The sequence below is a fragment of the Helianthus annuus genome, chromosome 13 (assembly GCF_002127325.2).
Source record: "Helianthus annuus cultivar XRQ/B chromosome 13, HanXRQr2.0-SUNRISE, whole genome shotgun sequence".
NCBI classification, from domain to species: domain Eukaryota; kingdom Viridiplantae; phylum Streptophyta; class Magnoliopsida; order Asterales; family Asteraceae; genus Helianthus; species Helianthus annuus.
Window position 1 is genome coordinate 88,668,420 of NC_035445.2, and position 13,413 is coordinate 88,681,832.

The 13,413-nt window shown below is 38.3% G+C and overlaps 1 long non-coding RNA gene across 1 annotated transcript; it reads left to right on the plus strand.

The window, feature by feature from the left end:
- Nucleotides 1-8,231: 8,231 nt before the first annotated feature.
- Nucleotides 8,232-13,023, plus strand: LOC118485678. Its single transcript, XR_004877444.1, has 3 exons — nucleotides 8,232-8,393; nucleotides 9,645-9,704; nucleotides 12,496-13,023. It is a non-coding gene; the product is annotated as an uncharacterized LOC118485678 (long non-coding RNA).
- Nucleotides 13,024-13,413: the final 390 nt, after the last annotated feature.

Genomic DNA, 13,413 nt, shown 5'->3' on the forward strand with positions numbered 1-13,413 from the left:
CGTGTTACATTTTTAAAACTCTTTTACCATGTTGTTGTTATATTCATTTAGAATTTTCTTTCACTTGCCTAATTATACTATTTCATACATCAAGGCGTTTAGTATATGTACCAGGGGTCAATTCGTCTTATTACTTGCCTTGATGTCGGTCTTAGACCGCATTCACGGATCATTCCTTCCGAACAATTACGCTTACCCTTCACATAACCCGCGTGCTCTTGGCCTTATAAATAGCATATAAATAAATGATTAACATCTTCCGTCTATCTTATCCACTAATCGTGGTCAAATATGTCGTACTAGGCCTTATATAGATCTTACACGAACATTCATTAAGCTTTTAGACATTTTAGAAACTCAAAGTACGAAAACAAGGCCTTTACAAGTTTCTTTCCATCGTAACCACTAATTGTGGTTAGATACATCTTATTAGGCATTACTTGGACCATACATAAACATTTGAATGGGCCTTCGGACAACCCGGTAACTCGGAACGCGAAATAATAAAAAAATAAAATTTTCAGCAGATTGTTACTCCACAAGCCGTCGGCGACGGCCTTACACCCGTCGGCGACGGCCTTACACCCGTCGGCGACGGGTCCTGGAATGTGGCGTCGGCCACTTTTGCCCGTCGGCAGACACTGAGGGCGTCGGGACTAAGGGGGGCGTCGGCGACGGCCAGGAGCCCGTCGGCGACGGCCTCCCGTTTGCTGAAACGCTGCTGAATTTCTTTTGAGTGTTCTGACCATTTACGGGGTCCGTTTTCAGCTACACGGGTCCCGGGACTTCTTATTTCACATGCCTTATCACCCATAACCTACTTGAACCTTAAAACCTATACCGTAACACACTATACATACTTATATTAATCGAAAATTTAAAATTTTACCTCATTGGCGATCTCGGAGCGAGCACACTTTTGCATGAGCCATCGGTTTGAGTTCAAGAACTGATACTCTTGCTCGAAACCCTCAAACCTAGGCTCTGATACCAACTCGTTACGTCCGCATTTGCGTCCAGAAGAAATGACATCCAAGAAAGCGCTAGAAACATAAACTTCTAAAATGTACAAATCTTTCACAACTTAAAAGGTAAAAACGCTAGTAACATTAACACATGATTTTAACAAAATTTGGGCATGACCCGTCCGTAAAATGCGTATTTCCCTATTTGAACCATAACCAAGACAATTACCATTCTACAAGATACTATTGAAACCAAACATCGAATACAAAAATAATGCGTCTACCAACAAATTGTACAAAAAGGTATTTTGACCCAAAACATTAATATCAACTAGCGGAAGCGCTTGGTATCACATATGAAGAACACGTGCTCGCTCCAATTCGCCGAGTTGCCTAAATTGAGGATTTACCTACATTTGACAACAAAGCTTTAAAAAGTTAGTCGTTATACTTGTTTGCTTATAAAACCGTCATTTTAGTTCCATTCGTGTACATACTTTCATTTCTCTTACGCATTCAATTATCCAATTAAATGGGCATGACATATACTTTCAAACAACTAACCCGTTAGTAGATGGTGACGACCAAACCTGAAATATCGTATAAACCAAAATGTCCATAGCATAATCTAACCGCTTAAGTTACTTCAACCCGATTATCCTTCTAGCATTCAACCATTTCATAACTATATCAACACTTCAAAAGTCCGACATTCATAGCCTGCACTTTCAAACATACTCGATAATAACTTGGTTAGCAAACCCGTAATCCCAACATGTTCAAGGACTACATTTTCGTAAAAAGGTCGCCAACCATTTATATGCATCTTCTTAACTACAACACAATGTACGCCTTTTGCATAATTATGTACATACATGTATATATATATATATATATATATATATATATATCTTCTATACACATCACGCATACTAGTTTTTACGACTTAAACTCACCATGACTCCAATTATTCATACCTACATACCATCCTATTCACTTAGCTTAATTAACACACCTCCCTAATCATCATTACATACATCTATCATACTCTTATACAAATTACATGAGGCTTAGACTTAGATTTACAACTTAGAATCGTCAAGGGAACACTCAAGATCATGTTTGGGAGGCTCACCGTAGTCCACGGATAATATACTGAAGCCTACGATGCATAAATCACATAAATAATATTTTTGACAGAACCTTCACCCGGCCGTGTCAACTCACCACCCGGCCGTGTCAGCTCTGCATTTTTCCTAGTCATTAATTCTTACCGAAACGGACATAACTCTCTCATTTTCATCGGTTTTGCGTCACGTTTCTTCCTACATAATTGTAAATTAACATTCTATCATGTGAACTTGAAATCCAACATCAGAGTTAAGGAATTTCTTAACTTATACATGTTTGGCTTATTATTCATCTACGAATTATTCGTCCCATTCATGCATTTATCAAAATAATCTATTGATTTGACCTCAACTTCATATGAACTTAATAATTAGACATTATATTACTTAAACAAACCAAGAAGTGATTTATGGAAATCACTTACCTCGTGCGTCCAAGTTTGTGCATAACTTCCTCATTTCCTCTTAATCCGTTAGCCTTCCATACTTGAGTCCATGTCAATTCTGGTTTCCTATCCTTTCAAATCATTATACCCATTTCATAGTTAGCATGCATGATCATTCATATCGCATCCATTTTCAACTCTTAGCTACATAAACTTTTAATAGTCAAACTTTATCACGCATAAAACATGAACCGACAACCACATTGTTCAACATTTACTTAGTCAAACTTATTATCATATATACGTACACAACATGACTCCGACATCATTACTTATTAATAAACTATTCGTTTCACATTCGTACACATTCACTTTTGATTACCATAAATCAAGCGCATTAAATGCATGGTGAGCATCACACCATTTAAACACAAGGTACAAGTCCCTAATGCATGATTTTACCAAATCATTCATTCAAATCCGAATTTTCGTATGGACTCCATCTAAAGCACACTTCACATATTATCTTGTTAACAACTACACCATAAACACTTTCTATACATACCTACCCACAACTTTCATACAATTTCACAAATTTGTTCTCTTAGGCATTTCATCAAACACCTTGTAAGCATCATAATCACGGTATTCGGTACAAGACTATAAGGCACATTCTTATTAGTTTATCATCCTACAACATTCATATTCATTCGGATTCACATAACTACTCCATCCTACATAAATTTTATTCATCATTCATGTATCACATCAAGCTCATAATCAAAGTTCTAGTTATATGATCTCATTCCATCATCCTACAATTTACTAGCTTCTTACCAAGCGGGTTTTTGCTAAAATCACAACAACCATCCCAATTCAAACATAATTTCTGCCATAATTCTTATCCTAAATACTTAATCCTAACCAAATTTCACGAATCCTATGCCATGCATTCATGCTTGGGTTAATACCCACTTCATACAATTTAGAAAATCACAAAATTGAACTTACCACTTCAAAGAACAGGTGTAGGAGCTTAGAATTTGATGATTATTCTTTCGATTTCCTTAAGATTTCTAGTAATTCTTGTGGATTTTGTGAAGTTAGGGTTTCACCCCTCCTTGCTCCTCTCCTGTCGATCGTCCAGAACCCCACACATGAGTTGTGTGTGGGTTTTAATCATTTAACATTTTATTTTCTAAACTTTTGGGCATTTACATCTTTAGTCCCTCCATATTTACCACTTAATTAATTTAAATTACTACCCTTTTACCATAATATTTTAACTTATGTCTAGCAAATATTTTTGGGGTGTTACAAATATTTTTGGGGTGTTACAGATAAATGTAACAGAAACCATAACGGCCAATGCGACCCGCACCACTATCATATAGCTAAAGATTGCAGAAGTCCGTATCCAGCTAGACAAGCTCAGCAACAACAGAACCAGCAACCTCAGTGCCAGCAACAGCAACGCAATAACAAGGGATGTTATCAGTGTGGTGCCGAGGGGCATATTAAAAGGAATTGCCCGCAGCTGAAACAACAACAACAACAACAATGTAGGAAAAGGGAACAACAATAACAACAACAACAACAATGATAAGGGGAACAGCGACAGAGGCCGGAATTCGTCTTCGATTTAGGCGAAGCAAGGAATGACCCTAATGTCGTGACGGGTAAGTTCCCTCTAAACGACTCCTTTGTAGCGGTACTTTTTTATTCTGGCACGTGGACCATAGTTATGTTCCCACGAACTTTAGTATGCTACTTAGGCCTGCCCCAACTTCTCTTGAACATAAACACACAATTGAACTTGCTAACGGTAAATCCCTTGAGGCAACACGTATCCACCAAAACTGTAATTTGGACTTATCTGGCAACAAATTCGATATTGACCTCATCCTATCACTCTCGGTAGTTTCGATGTCGTAGTCGGGATGGATTGGCTATCCCTAAATCGCATGGAGATACTTTGTCATGAAAAGATCATTTGCATCTGCCTTCCTAATGGCAACCCTTGATATTTGAGGCGAGAAGGGTGGCGCTATGGTAGGCATCATTTCATTTACGAAGGCTCAGAAGTGTCTACGAAAGGGCCATACCGCTATTCTAGCTCTTGTCACTAATGTTCAAACCGAAGACAAAAAGGTCGAAGATATTCCTATTGTTCGTGACTTTACCGAAGTCTTTCCTGATGAACTACCAGCTCTTCCACCTCATCATCAAGTCAAATTCCAAAATGAGCTAACTCCTGAAACGACACCTATAGTATAACCACCTTACAGACTAGCACCAACTGAACAAGAAGAGTTATCTTCACAACTGCAAGAGCTCCTGGATAAAGGTTTTATCTGACCTAGCTCGTCACCATGGCGAGCCCCCATACTCTTTGTGATGAAGAAGGATGATACTTTTCATATGCGCATAGACTACCATGAACTAAACAATGTGACTGTAAAAAATCGCTACCCACTTCCGCGCATTGACTATCTACTCGACCAGCTGCAAGGGTCAAGATTTTACTCCAAAATCGATTTGAGATCAGGCTATCATCAGTTGAGAGTTTGAGACGAAGACATCTCCAAAACAACATTCATGACTACATAAGACCACTACAAGTTTCTTATTATGCCATTTGGGTTAACGAATGCACCCGCGATTTTTATGGATCTTATGAACTGAATGTGCAAGCCCTACCTTGACAAGTTCGTCACTGTTTTCATTGACGGCATCCTTATCTTCTCTAAGATCCAGGAGGAACACGATCATCATATGCGTCTTATTTTAGAACTCTTACATAATGAACAACTCTACGCTAAATTCTCGAAATGCGACTTTTGACTTCGTGAAGTCCATTTCCTTGGTCACGTGGTCAATGAAGTTGGGATTCATGTTGATCCAGCCAAGATCGACTCTATCAAGAATTGGCCTGCACCTAAAACTCCAACTAAAATCCGCCAATTCCTTGGCTTGGCAGGTTATTACCATAGATTCATTGAGGGATTCTCGAAGATCGCACAACCCCTAACTGCTCTAACACAAAAGGGTATCACCTACAAGTGGGGTGATGCTCAAGAATCTGTGTTTCAACTTTTGAAAGAAAAGCTCTATATATAGTGCACCTATTCTATCTCTACCTAAAGGCACCGATGATTTCGCTATCTACTACGACGCACCCATTCAAGGACTCAGTTGCGTGTTGATGCAACGTGAGAAAGTCATTGCTTACGCGTCTCGACAACTCAAGGTTCGTAACTACACTACCCATGACCTAGAGCTGGGAGCTGTAGTCCTTGCACTCAAGAGATGGAGACACTACTTTTACGGTACCAAGTGCACGATTTACACCAATCACAAGAGTCTCCAGCACATACTCGACCAAAAGGAGTTGAACATGCGACAAAGCCGATGGGTTGAACTCCTAAATGACTATTAGTGCGCAATCAAATATCATCCGGGCAAGGCAAACGTTGTAGCCGACGCTGTCAGTCGAAAAGAAACGAAATGTAAACGAGTTCGTGCGTTGCAACTTACAACCCATTCGAACTTTCCTGGGAAAATTCGCAATGCTCAAGTTGAAACACTAAAGGGGGAAAAAGTTCTAGCTGAATCCATGCAGGGCATAGAGAAACAACTTGAACTCAATACTGATGGTATTCATTACTTCATGGAGCATATATGGGTTCCATCCTCCGGAAATCTGCGAGAGCTTGTGATGGACGAAGCACACAAGTCTCGATACTTGATAACATCCTGGTTCTGACAAGATGTATCATGATTTAAAGGCATTGTACTGGTGGCCTAACATGAAAGCAATTATAGCAAAGTATGTCAGCAAGTGCTTGACCTGCGTTAGGGTGAAGTCCGAGTACCAAAAAATGTCTAGGTTGCTTCAATAACCAGAACTACCAACATGGAAATGGGAACAAATTTCCATGGATTTCGTTACCGGAATACCAAAACTCAATGTAGAAACGACACCATCTAGTTGATCGTGGAACGTTTGACTAAATTTGCTCACTTCCTCGCCATCAAGGAAACAGACAAGTAGGACATGCTTGCCAATTTATACTTGAAGGAAGTAGACTCACAGAGCGGAGTGCCCACCTCTATCATCTCCCATCGCGACCTTCGCTTCACGTCCTATCTATGTCAATCCATGCACAAATCATTCGGCTCGCGTTTAGACATGAGCACGACATATCACCCACAAACCGATGGTCAGACCGAACACACCATACAGACTCTTGAAGACATGTTACGAGCGTGTGTTATTGATTTCGTTAAAGTTTGGGAAAGACACCTACCTCTAGCGGAATTTTCTTACAATAATAGCTACCACACAAGTATACATGCCGCACCGTTCGAAGCGTTGTACGGATGGAAATGTCGATCACCTGTCTATTGGGCTGACATTGGAGACAACCAAATAACTGGCCCTGAACTCATGCTTGAGAGTTGAGACCTCGGAGAAAATTATTCAGATTAGAAACCGAATGGCAGCAGCTCGTGACTGCCAGAAAAGCTACGATGATAAGCGTAGGAAACTGTTGGAATTCCAAGTTGGCGACAAGGTTTTATTAGAAGTCTCACCTTGGAAGGGTGTTGTTCATTTCAGGAATCGGGGCAAGCTCAATCCGTGCTATGTTGCACTATTCGAGATCACATAAAGATTTGGTACAGTGGCTTACAGACTGAATTTACCGGAAGAACTCTGTGGTGTGCACAATGTCTTTCACATATCAAACCTAAAAAAGTGTTTGTCCGATGAAACACTCGTGGTTCCATTCAAAGAACTCAAGATTGATGACTAACTCCATTTTATTAAAGAACCGGTTGAAAACATGGATCGGGAGGTCAAAACTCTTAAACACAGTAAAATTCCTATCGTTCGGGTTTGTTGGAATTCAAAACGTGGACCAGAGTTCACCTGGGATGGGAAGATCAGATGATGCGCAAGTATCCCTAATTGTTAAAAAAATAATGCATCAGTGCTGCTGAAGTTGCTACTGAATTTCGGGACAAAATTCCAAACCAACTGGGGGATGATATAACACCCCACAAAAACGCTCAATCGCACTAGCTTCTTTAGCAATTGTTTGCCAAATTTCAGGACGAAATTTCTTTTAACTTGGGGATGATGTGACAACCCGTGATTTTAAGGTAAAAACTCGTTTGTTTCATTTTATAAATCAAATCATATATTTATTTGATGAATTAATTATATTCTTATCAAGTTATATTTTATCCATATCGTGCTGCTGAACTGACTCAAACCGTTGAACCAACCCGCACATGTCTCGCTTGTCGACTTGACCCACTCGCGTAACTCGAAACCTAACCTATGAGGTCCGAACCATAGCATGAATATTATACATTCATATTAGTTAACTAATTGTATATTTGTATTAGTTAACTTTATGTGTAAAAATATATAAAAGATAATATCAATAATAGTATTGAAACAAGTGAAGCCACTTTCCCTTATTCCTTTTCAACTTCAGTTCAACATGTACACCCACGCTTCCCTTTTCTTTTAAATGTCCTTGGCCCAACGTTAAACCCTAGCCCAATACTCATGAATTCGGTCCACCTCTCAAACCGCCTACACCTTTGATGTTTGAAAGATACGTGTAATGCATGAGTTTTTTTTTTTTTTAAATTCTATCAAGATCTCTATACCTAATATCACAATCTAAAACAAACTCCCTAACCTTCGGCCCACTCTTTAATCCTCAAACCCCCTATTTACCTAATTGGTAAATAGTCATGTCAGTGCATGTTCATATTTTTCTTGAATAACTACCCAAGTTCTCATCAAACTCTAACCTGCTAGTACTTTTCTTCCCTCCTCTCTCCCACACTACAGTTGACGACGGAGATCGGGTCCCAAGAGCACCACACAATCGGTTAGTACAACTTACTCCGTAGTCTTTCAATAAGGTTTCGTTATCTCGGTTTCGGCTCGTCGTCGAAATTCTATATTGTATGAAAGTAGGTCATACACGGAATGCTGTGAATGCTATGTGTAATATGGTACGACAGAATATGTTATGTGTGAATATATATGTATATATACATATATATATATATATGTATATATATATATATATATAGGGAATGGATCATGAGAAAACTAGTTTAAATGAGAAAACCAAAAAACTAACTAAAAAAACCTAAAAAGAACCTAAAAAATACCAATTTTTTTTTTTACAATTTTTTAAAGAAAAATCGCTACTTTTTATGTATGGAAAAAAATTTTCAAAAAAAAAAAAAAAAATTATGTTGTACTGCACATGTGCACTAATACGGCAAGCCTAAACCACTTAACCCACCCCCACCCCCCCCCCCAAACTTAAACCCTCCCCCCACCCCCACCCCCCAAAAACCTAAATTCACCCTCCCACCAAAAGCCTAACCCCCCCGCCCCCCCCCCCCCCAAAAAAACCTAAACCCCCCCACCCCCAAAAAAACCTAAAACTAAACCCTAAACATAAACCCGAAAAAAAACCTAAACCCCCACCCCACCCCCCCCCCCTCCAAAAAAAAAAAACCTAAAACTAAACCCTAAACATAAACCCGAAAAAAACCTAAACCCCCCACCCCACCCCCCCAAAAAAAAACCTAAACCCCCCTCCCCCCACACCCAAAAACTTAATCCTAATCCTAAACCTCCAAAAAAAACTAACCCTAAAAGCTAAACTAGACTCAAAAAGCTAATTTTAAGCATGTAATGCAATTGTAGTACATGTTATACTGCACATGTGCACTACTATAATAATAGTGTTGAAAACAAGACGACACCATAAATCTTTTTTTATGTCATAAAAAATATGCTCGAATATACTTGAATGAAAGATAAGAAAATTTGTGATCTTATGGTGCCATTTTTGTTTTAAAATGATAACGTATGGAGAAATGGGAAATGTTTGAAAAGTTATATTTTTTTTCCAATTTTACCCCTCCTTCATTAAAAGTCCCCCTCCTTCATTAAAAGTCTCCCTCCCCCTCCTTTTTAGTGGATTTTAGTTAGTTTTCTAGTTTTCTTATTTATATTTAGTTTTCTTATGATCCTCTCCATATATATATATATATATATATATGTATGTATGTATGTATGTATGTATTCATGCGTCGATGATAAGTGTTTATGTTTGCAGTTGAAAGGTTGTCGAAAGGTCGGGATACGGATGTGTGTATGAAAACGGCAACGTATGATGGTATGTTTGTGATTGATGCTTAATCTTGATTGTGTATTGCATGTATTAGGTTGTATGTATAGGAGTTCCGGTTCGATCGCGGTTTAAAAATATGAATCCGAATATGAACTGGTGTGTTTAATTATAGAAATAAAGGGAATATATATGGAGGATCTATATAAGCATGATGATGATCTTTTGAATGGATTTTAGTAGGATTATGGATAGATATATATATATATATATATATATATATATATATATATGATTAGGTTCAAGAGTGAACACTAGTGTAGCTTGCGAACTGAGTAAACTAATCCTGGCCATACACATGTGTAGATCAATGGCCAGGATTTGTTCACTCAGTTCGCAAATACACTAGTGTTCACTCTAGAACTCCACCCTATATATATATATATATATATATATATATATATATATATATATATATATATATATGCATCATTGGGTACAAGGGCAGTAGGTATGAATGCATGATGAATTGATTTAAGTGGTGGGAATGAGCAGGGAGCGACAGGTTGGGATGAAAACACATATATTATACATAAATAATGCAATCTCGAACATGGGTATGATTAAAATTTAGACAAAATGACAGTGCACGTCCTTTAGGTTCAACTAAAAGTACAGTGCACGTCCTTAACGTTTAAAAGTTGCACTACAAATCCTTTAACATTATTTTTGTTGCATTGCAAGTCTTTTATGGTAAATTGTGTTAATTTTAACCGTTAAATACCCCACGTGCCTCCCACGTGAGGGGTAGATCTGTCCTTTCCCTACCCCAGTTATCAAAACCTTCAACATTTCACTTCATCCACATCCTCTGTGTTAACCCTAATACCAATATTTCCAGAATCGTTCCCCAAAAAACGCAATCGTCTACGATGGATCCCGATCCTGTACTGGAGCATGGTGGTGTATTTCATATACGAGGCGAAGATCAGGATTTCTACAACAATGATGTCCTAGGTATGATTTAAAGTTAAAATATTGGTTACACATCGAGGATTTCTACTGATTAGGGTTTGTAATCATTTGCAGATTTGTAACCTAAACTCTTTTCTATAGTATTGAATCACGGGGGTTACATCACAAACTATCCGAGTCGTAATTACATGAATGGAAAGCAAAGTAATTTGGATCTTTTGAATGTTGAAAGGTTCGGTATTCACGAATTGCAGCTGATTAGTAGGGAGTTAGGTTATAGCAACGACAATAACAGTCAAATACATCCTCAATTTCATATCTTCAGCTTCAGTTTCTTTCGGTTTTTCCTCAAGCAAACGGTTGGAAGTTAACAGTTGTTCGTTAGAAGATTCAAGGAAGTTTATGGCCCTCAACAATGCTGGCATTGTATCTACCGGTCCATCAATTACCCAGTAAATGAATCCTCGACAACCCTGCGAAAAGAAAAATTAATTATAACAATCATGCTACCTACAGTTAATCGACAACCAAAAATCACATACCTTTTGAGGGCATCCATAAAATCGACGTCTTGGATTGCGATTTCTCCTATATATCATCATTGTAGCTTCTCTCCCACAAGAACAATACACAATGGAGAAATAGGGTTTTCTTTATCTGAGTTAGGGCTCCAATTTTTGTTGAAGGGGAAATACGTATTGGGGTTAGGGTTAATACAGAGGAAAGGGATGAAGTGAAATGTTGAAGGTTTTTGGTATCTAGGGTTTTAAAGGAGGAAAATGAAGGGAAAGGACAGATCTACCCCTCACATGGGAGGCACGTGAGGGATTTAACGGTTAAAATTAACATCGTTTGCCATAAAGGACTCGCAATGCAACGAAAATAAAGTTAAAGGATTTGCAGTGCAACTTTTAAATGTTAAGGACGTGCACTGTACTTTTAGTTAAACCTAAAGGATGTGCACTGTCATTTTGTCTAAAATTTATGAGAGAACCTTAGATGTTAGGATAACTGGAGCAACTGTTTCTAGGTGTAAGTTTACATGCATGGGATTTTTAATGGTTGGGTGTTTTTGGGTATACATGTATGTGAAATCTTGTTTTGGAGTTTAAAAATGTACATAAACTTCATTGTGGGATGTTCGAGTATGATTTATAAACAAGATGTGTGGTGTGATCTATATGTATATATATACGTGTATTTGATGGTGTGTGAGAGTCCATGTGTACATGTATACTCGTGAGCGTACAATATGTGCAAATGTGCTAGTGATTAGATGTTCGAGCTTTTTGTGACAATTAGAATTCTCGACTCCAAAACCACGACAACCACATGAATCTAGGCAACGACATTTAATTAATATACTAATAAGAAAATGACAACGTGACCGGGGCGCAGTTGGACGTTGAGACATCTATACTTGATATTTTTATTTGTTGCGCACTTTAAGGAGAGTTCACAAGCATTATCCAAAAGCATGCATTCCTAGTTGGAACAACTCTTTTTACGGTAGCCCACTTTAGGGCTACATGCGCGTTCCTTGTGTGAACCACTGAAACATACTATCGACTGGAGGTGGATAGTACATTTAGACTAAATGAAAAACTCTATCATGGAAGTCCCTGTATTTTACGGATTAGATTACCGGGTGGGCATACGCGGGGTATTATTTGATAGTGCTATTAGATTTGACAAACCTCACGCCATGCCGGAGGCCGGGCGTCAGCATTTGGTACACAGTTTAGTCATATGAAGAGTGTTAGCTACCTGAGTCATACTTAAATCAAAACATTGTGAACTATACTGTTGCTAAACTAAATTTTGTGCCAACTTTATTGTTGACACGTAGTTGCATGCTTTGCAGGTCAGTATGTACAACTAGGGACGGGGGTTGCAATCAGCTGGAGTGGGTGGTTTGCTAAAACTTTACGTTTTTAAACATTTAGAGTTAAATGTCATTTTAGTCCCTCTGGTTTGGACCATTTTGCCGGTTTAGTCCAAAGGTTTCATTTTTTGCTTGTCGGTCCAAAATTGTTTCACGGTTGCCATTTTAGTCCACGCGGTTAAGTTGATCAATTATTTATACTAACGAGAAGCGCAATTGGGTGATTTTATAAGGCCGAATTGTCCTTCTAGTTAACAGAATTAAATAAAAAAAGACCGAATTGACCTTCTCGTTAACAGAAAAATGGATAAAATTAACCCAGTGGACTAAATGGCAACGATGAAACCTTTTTGGACCTATAGGTGAAAAATGAAACATTTGGACTAAACTGACAAATTGGCCCACACCACAAGGACTAAAATGGAAGTTAACTCAAACCTTTATTTAACTTGTGGTTCTAGTTCCTGATGGCTTTTAACTTTATTTTACGCTGCATCGTAAACTGACTTTTGAACAAATTAAAACCTTATCGCTAATCATGTTGATAGTGATGCTTTTATTATTTTAATTGTTTGGTTCAACATGATTTGTGGCTACATGCTGGTCAGTTATACGCCTCGCGGTAAAACTCCGCATGTGTAATTGAGGATGTGACAAGATAGCTACGAAAACCTCATTTTCACAACATTATATTTCCCGTAACCCAGTACAGTTGGTTATGGTCTGAAATATAGCCTATGGTGTCATCTTCTTCCAAAAACCGTTTTCTTAATAACTTCTCTGTTTTCTTCGCTGTTTGCGCCGACGTCTTCATAATTCAATTCTCTACCGTATCATACTTTAACATCTTTACTTCCTCTCCAAATGCATTCTCCAAAACACATCCAGTCTTCGTAT